We start from the raw sequence: 12,767 nt of genomic DNA on the forward strand, positions 1-12,767 counted from the left end.
AACCATTAAGATTAGGACAACAGCTCTGGGGTGACACACCACCAATTTTCCAATTCTGAGTTAGTTATAGGTGCTGAAAACTTCTTGGCAGAAACCCTCAATAACTTTTTTGGCTCGTCTTGGGACTCCAACCCTTGCCTTCATATTTACAGGCAACCAGGTAAGTACCTAGATCTATCCGTAATCTGTCGATAAGTTGCTTACTGTCAAAGAGATCATACCAGTTTTTGACAAGTAACAATGTTGCTAAGTAACCTATCGACAGATTACAGATGGGTTTGATTATTAATATTTATTTGGGCCGTTACATAATAAGCTTTGATAATAAGTCATCGGTTGTGTGACTTTTATTTCAGTGACAGCGTGCGACGTGAGCCATTACGAAACTATGGGACAGTCGGAACCCCACACACGCCGCCCCCATCTGTTTCCTATGGTGCATTACATCTTACGTCCGACGATGCTAATGTGGACGGACTAATTAAATTTATTTATTTTTTCTTTTTAATTTATTCCATCTAGATATAAATACATATGTTTGAAAAACTAAATCGAAATATGTCAGTAAAATACCTTCATATTCTCGCTAGTATTTTTAGGTTAGAAAGTTAAGTTTTCAGTTATGTATGAGCACTTGTAGGTACGATATACAATAGTATAATATAGCATGTTTACTAAGATTTTTAAAATATTTTTAAAATAGTTTCTTACTTAGATTACCTTCAAGTCAAGAGTGAATAGGTATCTTCTAGGCAAGCACGCTCTACCTTAGGTTGCATTATCAATTGCTAGCAGGTCTAATTATTGCAGCCTAGTGCTAGTCTATAAATTTAAAAAAAAACTTAGAAATATGATGTTTACTTAGTAATATGGTGTAGTACCTAGTAAGTATATCCATGTTTTACTCACGTCTAGACTCAAAAGGCAACGCCTCACGGAAGGAGCCGACGTCGGCCGAAAGTTTACGTTGTTTTTTATTCCGTCTCGCTTACTCCAACAAAAACAGAAAGCTCAAAGCTGCAAAGTTCCCATAAAGTATAAACACTGTAGTAACACAGCCGTTTTTACTCGTAGTTCATGTTTGTTATTAAATAATATTATCAAGAACATTGCATTTGTAGCGATTTATTTTGAGGGTAAATACCTTCGGTACTATTTCTGTTGTGAAGTAAAACGTGTAAGCTCTGTGCATTTTGTTACCATACCACGTTGTGTGGATACAGTTTGTGCCTCCTAAAGCCTTTTAGATCAGAAAAGTGGTTGAGTTCACTGACATGATGTAAGTTTATTTTGATTAAATTATAATTACTTAAAATGATTGTTATCAATGGATTTAGTTAATCTACCATTTACGTACCTACTTTAAATGTCAACTCCTATAAAATGTTACTGGTAAAACAAGGGTAAAACTGTTAGAGTTCCCTTTCAGTGGTAATATTAAGAATGGGTCATAATTAGTTATCTACATTTATTATTGTAGGTATCTTTTCAGCGTTTTTAACCCCTGACCCAAAAAGAGGAGTGTCATAAGTTTGACGTGCGTATCTGTGTATCTGTCTGTGGCATCGTAGCTCCTAGTCCTAAACTAATGAACCGATTTTAATTTAGTTTTTTTGTTTGTTTGAAAGGTGGCTTGATCGAGTGTTCTTAGCTTTAATCCAAGAAAATTGGTTCAGAAAGTTATCAGCTCTTTTCTAGTTACTGTAACCTTCACTTGTCGGGGTTGTTATAAATTTTTAATTTACACTTGTAACTAAGTAAGTACGAAAGTACCTTAGTATAAAGCTAGATGATAAGTACCTCGATTTCCTCCACGTGGATATAGGTATTTTAATTCCGGGAAATTAAATTATTTAGTTTTCTGGGATAAAAGTAGCCTAAAAATAAAATTGTTAAGTAAGGGGTTTAAAAGCTACTCCATTCCAAACATCCAAATTCGTCCAGTAGTTTTTGCGTGAAAGAGTAAAAAACATACACACATACGCACATAATATAGGTACAAACTGACACAAGAATGTATTATAGAAGCAGGCGTTATTTTGCGGAAGTCCATGATATACAAGGAACCAAAAGCTTCATTTGTTATAATCCGCCAAACCAACGAAATCTGTATGGTGCGCAGCACCACACAAATTCCAACACCACTCGACGCGCGTTTCGCCCCGACACCGGAGCATCCTCAGGAGATGTAGACCTTACAATGTCTAATTGCATTTAGACATTTGATTAGAGATTGCATAGGCTTTGCAATTAGACATTGTAAGGTCTACATCTCCTGAGGATGCTGCGGTGTCGGGGCGAAACGCGCGTCGAGTGATGTTGGAATTTGTGTGGTGCTGCGTACCATACAGATTTCGTTGGTTTGGCGGATTATAGCAAATTAAGCTTTTGGTTCCTTGACACAAGAATGACGAGAATTGATGTTGGAATTCATCGTTATTAGTTATTTGATAATGGTCTTTGACGATCCGAAAAGCTTTTATCTTTAAATAGATTTCGACTTTAAACACAATTGAAGTAATTTTACGATTAAAAGTTCATCTGAAGCTGGATCATGTTCGCGGCAATGGAGTTGTTTATTGTGGTTGTAATACAGTCAGAGACACGTGTCACCATAATAGTTTGGACGGCAGCCAACGTTTACCCGGTGATAGTATTAGCAAGTATAAATCCGCTTTTACCGGACATTCCTACCACGCTCTTTTATGGAATGGGTATTAAATTTTTTAAACACCACAGTCCACAGCACGACCCTACGTTATATGTAGTAACCTGTCTATTTGCAGCGCATTGGATAGTTTGAATGTCTTTTTGCTGTCTACCTTCTTATAAATAAGCTAATTTGAAAAACAAAAATCAATATCAATATTTAGGTATTTCATGTAGGGCTAGTGTCTCTGCACTAGGGAATGCAGATTATCCTATCCTCCGATGTTAACCCGCTTGGCATCTTAGATTACAACATCACTTACCACCAGGCGAGATTGCAGTCAAGGGCTTGTATCTAAATAAGCAAAAAGATCCATCTCCGCAGTCGTTCTTTTCAAATCATATAAAGTTACTATATTAATTTAACTATTCACTATAGATACCTACTATCTAGTTGACCACAAGGTTATATAAAAATTATTTCATTGAATCGTCAACAATTTTTTGGCTTTTGGTTGGTGATAGCTTGGCGTGCGTCAAGATATTTTTCCAATCGAGAACAATCAGCAAGAAACCTGCTATTTGTCATTTGCGAATGTATACCTACCTAACGAAAAGTCCTGGACGTAGGATAAAGTATCAAATTCCTGGAAAATCCTGAACATTTCTTACAACTGGCAACCTTACTTATCTAGTTTCATGGCGGACAGCATAATTGCCTCTGTGATTTAACTGTAGCTTGAATTTTCTCCATTCCTCGACTTTTCTCTATAATGTCCGTCATTATTTTAATATCTACGCGTGTTGCCAAGGGCTTCTCTATCACATTCGATATTACGAGTAAAACTACAGATTCAAAATCTGTTTATTTTTTCTATCTTATCTCTTAGCTTCTGGATGGTATCCACAATCGAAAATACAAATTAAGTACATTTGTTTTCTATGACACCATCGATATGTACTAAAATTATTATAAAAAGCGGAAGTGTGCTTGTCTGCAAGCTTTTGACGAATTATGGCCCATCCCTTCAACCGATTTTGACTGATACAGGGGAAAGCTTGCTTCCCGGAGACGGATATAGGCTACTTTTTATCCCGGAAAATCAAAGAGTTTTCACGGGATTTTTAAAGACCCATCCGTTTAACTGATTTCAATGTTTAGTATAGATATAGCTTACCTTCCCGGGGATGGAAATAGGCTACTTTTTGTTCCGGAAAACCAAGGAGTTCCCCTGATTTTGCATTTAGCAAAGATATAGCTTGCATCCTGAAGAGTTCCTACTAGACTTTTAAAAATCCAAATCGACGCGAGTAAGGCTGCGGGCATCGTCTAGTAGTGAATATATTTTCTTCCTTCTTTTATTAGATAAGTATAGGCAAGAAATAGGTCAGTGCGCTCCGTTTTGTTGTGTATACTTACCATTTCCGGATATACCTAAAACGCATCGAGAAAAGGGGGACACGCAGTCGTCATTACTAGGAAGCGAATTGTTTGCCGACGATCGACATTTTGCTGCCTGTTGACTGTTTACAATTTATCGCAGCGGACTATACCTACTCTTTATGCGTTCTTGAAATAACTGAGGACAGTTTCTACTCGTAATATGGCGGTGACGAGAATTAGGTCAGGTACGAGTAATGTGCTTTTTATAAGATGTATGATATCTAGTTTATTGTCCATGGATATTTCTAGAGTGATGATGGATATTTCCCCGTGAAACTTAGGGTTGCAGGAGTTGTTTTCCATACTCCCCCCCTCCGCCCAATCTTTGGCTACTGCCTTGCCATGATTCTACGACAGTTCCACTATTATAAGGTCTGCCTCAATGCACCTTCTGTAGGCATAAGTGGGTATACCAGGCCTCATTTGACCGCCAGGCTGCCATTTGAATGCCACTTGAGCAGCATCTTCCTCTCTTCGCCACCGCTTCTCTGTTACGTATCCAGATACCAACTGGGGTCAAAAGTGATAAGCGTTGTCGCACTAAGTTATAAGTACCACCCTCAATTTCTTGTTAACTTATAAGTGGAATATAAGTACACTTTAGGATTTTTCGAGTAGGTAAGTACGAGGAACCTATAATATTTTTTAAGCGCAATTATAATTTAACTAAGCGCAAATCTAATAACAATATAATGAATTATTCTACTCAACTTATTCGTTTATTTATGTATTTACTATGTTAAGCAACTATCACATGATGTTAACGAGGAATTGATTAGATATCGACATTTGGCAGGAAGTTTTCCATTGTACTCACGCTAATACCTACTATTAGCTTATATATTAAGCAAATCCTCATCCTCGCGAAATTAAGTAAAGTATCTGAATCCGGCGTTATACCTACGATTGTGCAACACGAGGCTAAACTACTTTTTTGTACCGAAGTTGCGCACATCTTTAGTGTCGTGAGGCAACAGTTCAGTGTATCGCTGGCGCTGAAAGGCGCACGGTTGAATAGTGGCCTAGCCCTCACCGCTATTTGCAGAACAATACAGGCTTGATGTGCGCATGCCAGTGGGAAAGCGCGGGAGGGAAAACGCGCGAACAGTACGACCGCGCCAGTCTAGGCCCGCGAGCGCGATCGGCCGCGCGGCGAACCAGCCAGCCACGCCTGCGCCCTGGCGCACGACGTACGCCGCGCTCGACGCGGCGTCACGTTTTCCGAATCGACCGTAGATAACACAGCCACCGTGACTGAATTTCAGTGTCAAAAGGTTGGTGACCCACATAGTGCAGTCCAAAATCGACCCAATACATACACGTGCAAAGTCCTTTCTGATATCCCGAGAGAACTATAACCACTTCCAGCGCGCAAATTCCTCGTGAGCCTTAAATGTCAAAGTAATTTTGTAGTAAAAATGCGTGATACCACACCAGATACCACATAGTACGACTACAATCTGTTTATGATATTTGATAATATCATTCAATAATAACATTTAGGTAGATACCAAATTTTTTTATCCATAAGAACCATTTGAACTTTCACAAATATTATTAAGTATAAGCAAATTAATTTTTCTTCCTATAAAGGCGTGTTACTAACTCGGTGTTCTAGTAAAAGATCGTCTCGAATATGATATTTAATCGAATAATGAATAAAAAGCTCTGCGTGTAGGTATTGTTTTGTTATTCGTCCGCAGCTTTCAGGATGACCTCATTGTGCGTAAAGCTTCCGGTGGTCCTTGTAAACTAACATTTAAACGTATTTGGGCCACTCATTGATATCGATTTCCCGGTTTTCACTTCTTGTTACTTCATCCAAACATTTCGTACCTACCCACTATAAATTACAGATTACTTGGAATATAAACCATCATACAGATTTATAAAAAGCGATACGCCGCGACCTAAATGTCAAGTCTGAAACTGAATTTAGAATGCATATAAAACGGAGTAAATAGACACCAAGGGATATGTCATCTACTAAAAACGTAATGGTTGAATGCGAACTATGAATTGATGAGATCACCGCGTGTTTCGGGGCTAAGAAAATATTGTCATCGATGTTTATTTAGATATAATGCATCAGCTTGACTTGGCTTTTGACGTTGCGTTGTACCTAACTCTTTATTTACTAAGTACTGATATTAACTAGGCGATGCCCGCGACTGCGTCTACGTGGATCAAGGTTTTTAAAAATCCCATGGGAACTCTTAATTTTTCGGGATGAGAAAGTTCCAGGATGCAAGCTATCTCTGTAACAAATAGATGATGCCGTGGATTTAGGTTCATTTTCCCGGGACAAAAAGTAGCCTATGTCCTTCCCTGGGATGTAAACTATTTCTGTATCATCGTCAATGGGCCTTGAAAAGTCGAAACAGAGACGCACTTACGCGTTAATAATATAAGTATGGATTAAGTTAGGAGCGATACTAAGCGCGTACCTACTTCATGGTACCTATCCATCGGTCGGTCGGTCGGTTTACACTCCAAGATGCGTTTGGAAAATTTCGAAATACTCGGAGTTGTACTTGGTCTTTTCAGGTTTCAGACGGATGGAAGTTCGAAGATGTTGTTTGATTCAATTCTAAGACTTCTTTCCAGAAGATTTATAATTTCTTATTCTCCAAGAAATAATAATAATTATTTATTTGCCTTCTTTGTTGGATCAGAAACTTGCTATTCTTTTTGCAAACAAAAAGCTAAACCAAGAAATCAAGAAATGTGTTCTTTTTGCATTGATCCTTGATTCTCAACTCTCACATAGGTACTTAAACGACATGAAGAATTTGGTACCTACCTACCTATTTAATGCTTTGTAACAGCCTTTCTTATGTTCTGTTCTGTTCGTGCGTAGCTACAGTTACTTATTTAATCAATTAGGCAGCTAGTTAGTTACCTATTCACGTAAGTAATTATTTGTTGTGTAAGTATGTACCTACCTATTGTTTGTTTCACTTAGTTCTTTCTTCGGGTGAAGGTCTCTTCTATTATATTTTATCGTAATCGAACATTTTTCATAAGGGATTGCTACAAAATTTTCAATTTGTATTTATTTTTTGAAAACTCCATGTTCATATTTGTATTATACCTACCTATTGTGTCGTTATTTGGTGGGAAAATTTCGTTATTTATCCTAATAACAATAACCCAATTCTCACATGTTTATATCATAGCAATGTAACAAAAGACCATAATCCAATGCGAGTAAATAAAACAAGTACCTACATACCTAATTATTAAAGTTTGAGTATTTTTTTGCCCTTTGTAATTTTTGTCGTCATAATTAATTTGGTAAGTAGGTACAAGGACGTTACTAATAAAGAATTCCTACATAATTAGTGTCAATTGGATTAAAATATTAGCTACTATTACCTAGTCGTAACTCGTAGTCACATTGACGAGTTGTTGGTTAATAGTAACAAAACCTTCTTGAAATTCTATGGTATGCTTAGTATTTTTAAGTAAGTTCGTAAAAGCAATATTTTTACCGTGGGCATAGCTTTTGTATTTTGTGACATAAAACAGCTATATTGTCCAGCTATTCTAGTAGATACATAAATGAAAACTTCACGTAAAACACATAAAAAGCGTTTTTTAGCTTTTATACAAAAGAAAATTTCAAAACTGTCGCTTTGATATACCTAGACTTATTGTTGAAAGTCTATATAAAAGCATCTTTTGTTTCAATGCACACTATAGGTACCTACATACTCATGTTTAGTCATCTAGATAGGTACCTATTACTTTTTAAACTGCAGTGAATAGTGATGATAATAAGATGTACCTAGATGATAGTCTAACGCTCTACTTTAGGCACTTGTCCCACCGCGCCGATGAGATAGCAATGGAATCAATCAATCGAGCAATCTAACTATCGATTAATTTTCTCGCTTAAGAAACGTAAATCGATATGTATATAGATACATATCGATTCGATATGTATTGATCGCTTCCGTGTTAATAAAAGAGGTCATTATATTATTAAAAGTTGATGACTGACTGTGCAAACTGACGGCAATCTGATTCTTCTCCACTAGTTTGTCGCAAACTCGCTCAAAGCCTAGTAACAAAACTATGCCCACTCACTTCTCGTTATTCGCCAACTCGTCTCTAGTTTTTAGCTCAACTCGTTTCTCGCTAATTGTCGGTGGTCGCCCAACTGCTTCGATCTTCCTTACAATTGGTTTATTCACTCTTGCCTTAGAAGAATTTTGTGAAAAGGCATCATGTACCAAGCTCAGCGTTTTAGGTCAACTGCTGCGACACCTTTTGAATTCTTTCTCCATAACTTGCAAGTAAAAGAAAGATCATAGATTGTTTTACTGGTTAGCTCTGTTGGACACCTTTTAAAATCCTTAGGTAACTACGTTCTCAATGTCTGTACCTAAGTAAAAGACCACGGGTTGTGTTATTATTTATTAGTTACCTTAGGTCATCAATTCAAGTCGTCAATCAGTATACTTAGACAGTAATAGCAACTTTACCATGACATAATAAGAACCCATTGTTGCCGATTGATGTTCCAAGCGTAACCGAGGATTAGCAAGCGGAAAATTGAGGCGTAAACATATTACGACGCTCTAATAAGCAAAGCTTCACTTTGTCCCGGAGAAAATTGTTCGTAACTACTATCTAATGTGTTCCATGGTGTTATAATTAAAGTAGCTTTCACTTTAAACCATCTATAGAAGAGAAATTTATTCAAGAAAAAAGATGAAAATTCAATAACATTATTATTACCTAACTAGCTGATACCCGCGACTTTGTTCGCGTGGATGCGCTCTTTGATTTTCCGGGATAAAAAGTAGCCTATGTGCTAATCCAGGGTATAATCTATCTCCATTCTAAATTTCAGCCCAATCCGTCCAGTAGTTTTTGTGTGAAGGAGTAACAAACACACACACACACACACACACACACACACACACACACACACACACACACACACACACACATACAAACTTTCTCCTTTATAATATTAGTGTGATTACCTACTGCAATATACAACTTTCAGGTGAACAGAATCGGTAACAATTTAAAACTCTGTAAATTAACGATACTTAGTACAATATTTCACCTACGTAAGTACGACACAAAAAGGTAAAATTTTAACGTAAAACGGAATTAAAATATGACGAAGTCGACCGTGAAATTAAAGCGACGGAAAAATAATGAACACCGAAGTTCCGTAAGCAACAGGCAGTTTCAAAAGCCAGCCTCAAACAAACTCAAAGTAGAGGCAGATTTGTTGCCGACAGAAATGATTTTCAAATCTCCTTTTAACTACAGTTTTGCGTCGAGTTTAAATTTAATTGTCGTGAAAAACGTTTTGATTTTCGAAGTAGTCTAGATAGGTACCGACAATTTAAATTTTTAAGTTGAAAACTACCTACAAAATAAGTCGCGATCCGCTTCTATTTTTTGTTTCAGTTACCTACTTAGACACTTTCTTACATCATTCTATACCTATTGTTCTCGGATGACGCATCCCAGGTCCACATCATCAAATCTACGTAGGTATTACGATGAACCTATGACGACCTATGTAATGTGTGTGCAGTAAATAAGTTTGCAAGTTGGGCAGTTTAATTTCATCACAACAACAAAAAATGTGTGATCAAAATTAAAGTTATTGAAGTACTCCAAAAGCTATTAGAGTGACATATACCTCAAAGTGCCTCCGTGGTTCTCTGAAGTCTGAATCTGAATGAAATGCAAAAGAAGGCGTTTTTTTCAACAATGGGACATTTAATAGTCTCACTCAACTTTACCTCATCGTCAAATTAGTTTACTAGAACGCAAATGTTATGGGCATTTCAAACATAATCCTCCATGAATCATTGTCATGCATCGTGATTGTATACAATTTATGCACCCAATTCCGTTATGCAATGTGTTCACAAATTCGATAGGTAGAAAGGTTTAAATTGCACCAAACGTCATTGTACAATGTACACTGTACAGCCTACAAGTAATGGTACCTAATCCAAAACAGTTCCCAGAAACAAGTTAACAATCGCCATATATGTCATCATCATCAACCACTCATCATCGTGTCACTACTGAGTACGGGTTTCCTCTTAGAATTAGAAGGGTTTGGCGTAGTCTACCACGAACAAATTCATAGAGCTATTCGTTGGGTGAGGATAAAATGTGTGCTATTTTATACTGGGGAGGAAACGTTAAATACATTAAAAACGAATTTAATATTATAGTACTTACCTATTCCGCGTTTTGTAGGGACGAACATAAAATCAGATTAATAGTACCTACAAAACTCATTAGTTTCCTCACAATTTACCGGAAAATAACAATATTTTAACACGAATAACACATTCGTATTTATAATAACCTAATTCTACTTCCTATCTCTACGCTGTGCTATTTACGTAGATTTAAGGTTCGGAAAAGTGAGTTTCATAATCAAAGGTTTCACATAAATAACAGCCTTTGATGTTAAATGCCAGTTATTTATAATAGAGTGTCAATAGGCTATTTCAGACACATGTTTTTATATAAACAGCTTTTGTATAAGTGGGTACAAATTTTTTATCTACCAACTTGAATGTTTCGGTGAATGGAATAGCTTTGAAAAAAGCTAATTTAAATAATTTTAAAGCTGAATGTAGACTAAATTTTGTACAATAGGTATAATAAAGTAGAGGATACCCGCGACTTCGTCCGCGTGTATTTAGGTTTTCAAAGATCCCGTGGGAACCGTTTGATTTTGCGGGACAAAAAGTTGCCTATGTCAATTACAGGGACGCAAGCTACCTCGGTACCTTTCATACAAATCGGTCAAGCGGATGAGTCTTTAGGAATCCCGCGGGAACTGTTTGTTTTTCCGGGGTAAAAAGTAACCTATATCCTTCCCCGGAATGTATCCTAAGTCTGTACAAGATTTCATTAAAATCGGTTTAGCGGTTGAGCCGTGAAAGCGTAGCAGACAGACAGACAGACACACTTTCGCATTTATAATATTAGTATGGAAGTATTGATCACACTAATATTATAAAGGCGAAAGTTTGTATGTGTGTGTGTGTGTGTGTGTATGTTTGTTACTCCTTCACGCTAAAACTACTGGACGGGGCTGAAATTTAGAATGGAGATAGATTATACTCTGGATTAGCACATAGGCTACTTTTTATCCCGAAAAATCAAAGAGTTCCCACGGGATTTATAAAAAACTACATCCACGCGAACGAAGTCGCGGGCATCAGCTAGTATTGTATATGGAAGTATGGATTGAATGAGCTGGCCAACGAAACGGTGTATGTTCGTGATTTCCAGCAAACGTAAATTCGTGTTTTCAAAAGAATACCTACCTATTATTACCTACTTAGTACTTAGTACAATAAAGTTTTAACCGCTTTCATGCAGTTTTTTGTTCTTGTAATATTTTATATCACGCACTTACACCGTTTTGCTCATTGGCTCCTCAAATGATCATTTTCTTGATTAATATCGCCTCTCAAGTACCTAGGCACCCAATTAAATATATTGAACGGCGCTGTTAGTTTTCATCGTATTATCTTACCGAGATGTTTATTTCTTAACCTCCTGAAGGACTTTTGCTAATTGCCTATATTTATATGTATACTACATTGTAGTAGACCTCATAACATAATCAACTTATATCACCATATTGCAACACTGCTATTTCCGATATATTTCCACGCTTCACAAATCGCATAAGTTATATCAAGAAATTCGTAGTGCATAGTTGAAGTGTATTGAACTTAAACTGGAATACCTGTTGATACTCAGTCATCGGGCGATCAACAAGATATTGAACTGTGGGCGTTCATGTTTACAATGGTATGGATGAGCGCTATTAATGGCCGTTATTTCACACCTGACCCAATTTCTTTATAGCTCTTTATATTTTTATTGGTTACTACACGAGCTATAAAAAGTACGAAAATATTTCAACTCTATCAATAACTGTCAGGTGGTTCGCTGTTGTTGGGCCTATCACGTGGAAATGGCTGTTTTTACAACCTATTTGCCTTCAAGTAATAAACAGCGATTTCCACGTGATAGATTCCACGTTCATTATTTTGACGGGTTTGTAGATAGAACTTATTTTATGGTTGAATTGTGGCTAGTATAAATCATCTTTATCTCGTGGGAATTCCAAAAAATCCTGTCTTATTCCTTTTTTCATTCAAAATATATTTTTCAATATATTTCATTTCACTCTGCGCAAAACTTCATTCTTTGGCAGGGCGTTCATCATTTATAGGACTCAGGAGTCAGGATTTTTCTTTTTATGTGTCGATGATAAGCTAACTGAAAGACTGAGAGCAGATTTTCTTGCCAGTAGGATGCAACATGTATATATAGGTATGAATAGTGATAGCTCAGAATACATAATATCTAGTAGGTAGAAAATAAGCAAATAATCTACTTCTGCTACACTGACAAGAAAATCTATTTAAATTAAGTTACGCATAAGTACACAGGAAATATTAGGGGAAAAACCGACTTTTCGTAATCGTTCCAAGCAAGTAAAAAATAATGGACATAGAAAAAGTAAAAGTGCCAAACCGACAAAAAGAAGGTCAAGAGAAATAAGTAAATAGGATTAAGCAATTAACCACCCACGCATAAAGCGGCAGCATATTTTCGGAAGTAGATACGTAGTACGTACCCAGTAAAACCTTGT

At 36.7% G+C, this 12,767-nt stretch overlaps 1 protein-coding gene across 9 annotated transcripts in view; it reads left to right on the top strand.

The window, feature by feature from the left end:
• LOC123866329 (proton channel OtopLc) overlaps positions 1-12,767 on the top strand; it is a 49,179-nt gene that overhangs the window by 15,744 nt on the left and 20,668 nt on the right. For 3 of the 9 annotated variants that reach the window (XM_045907814.1, XM_045907820.1, XM_045907818.1), the window contains exon 1: positions 5,095-5,367. The exons of 1 other annotated variant lie outside the window; for it this stretch is intronic. The gene's annotated coding sequence lies outside the window, so the exon portion shown is untranslated. Of the gene's footprint in view, positions 1-1,213; positions 1,280-5,092; positions 5,368-12,767 lie in introns of those variants that run through there. 5 more of the 9 variants (XM_045907816.1, XM_045907817.1, XM_045907819.1 and 2 more) reach the window with 5 other exon arrangements.

This window comes from Maniola jurtina, chromosome 6 (genome assembly GCF_905333055.1).
Source record: "Maniola jurtina chromosome 6, ilManJurt1.1, whole genome shotgun sequence".
NCBI classification, from domain to species: domain Eukaryota; kingdom Metazoa; phylum Arthropoda; class Insecta; order Lepidoptera; family Nymphalidae; genus Maniola; species Maniola jurtina.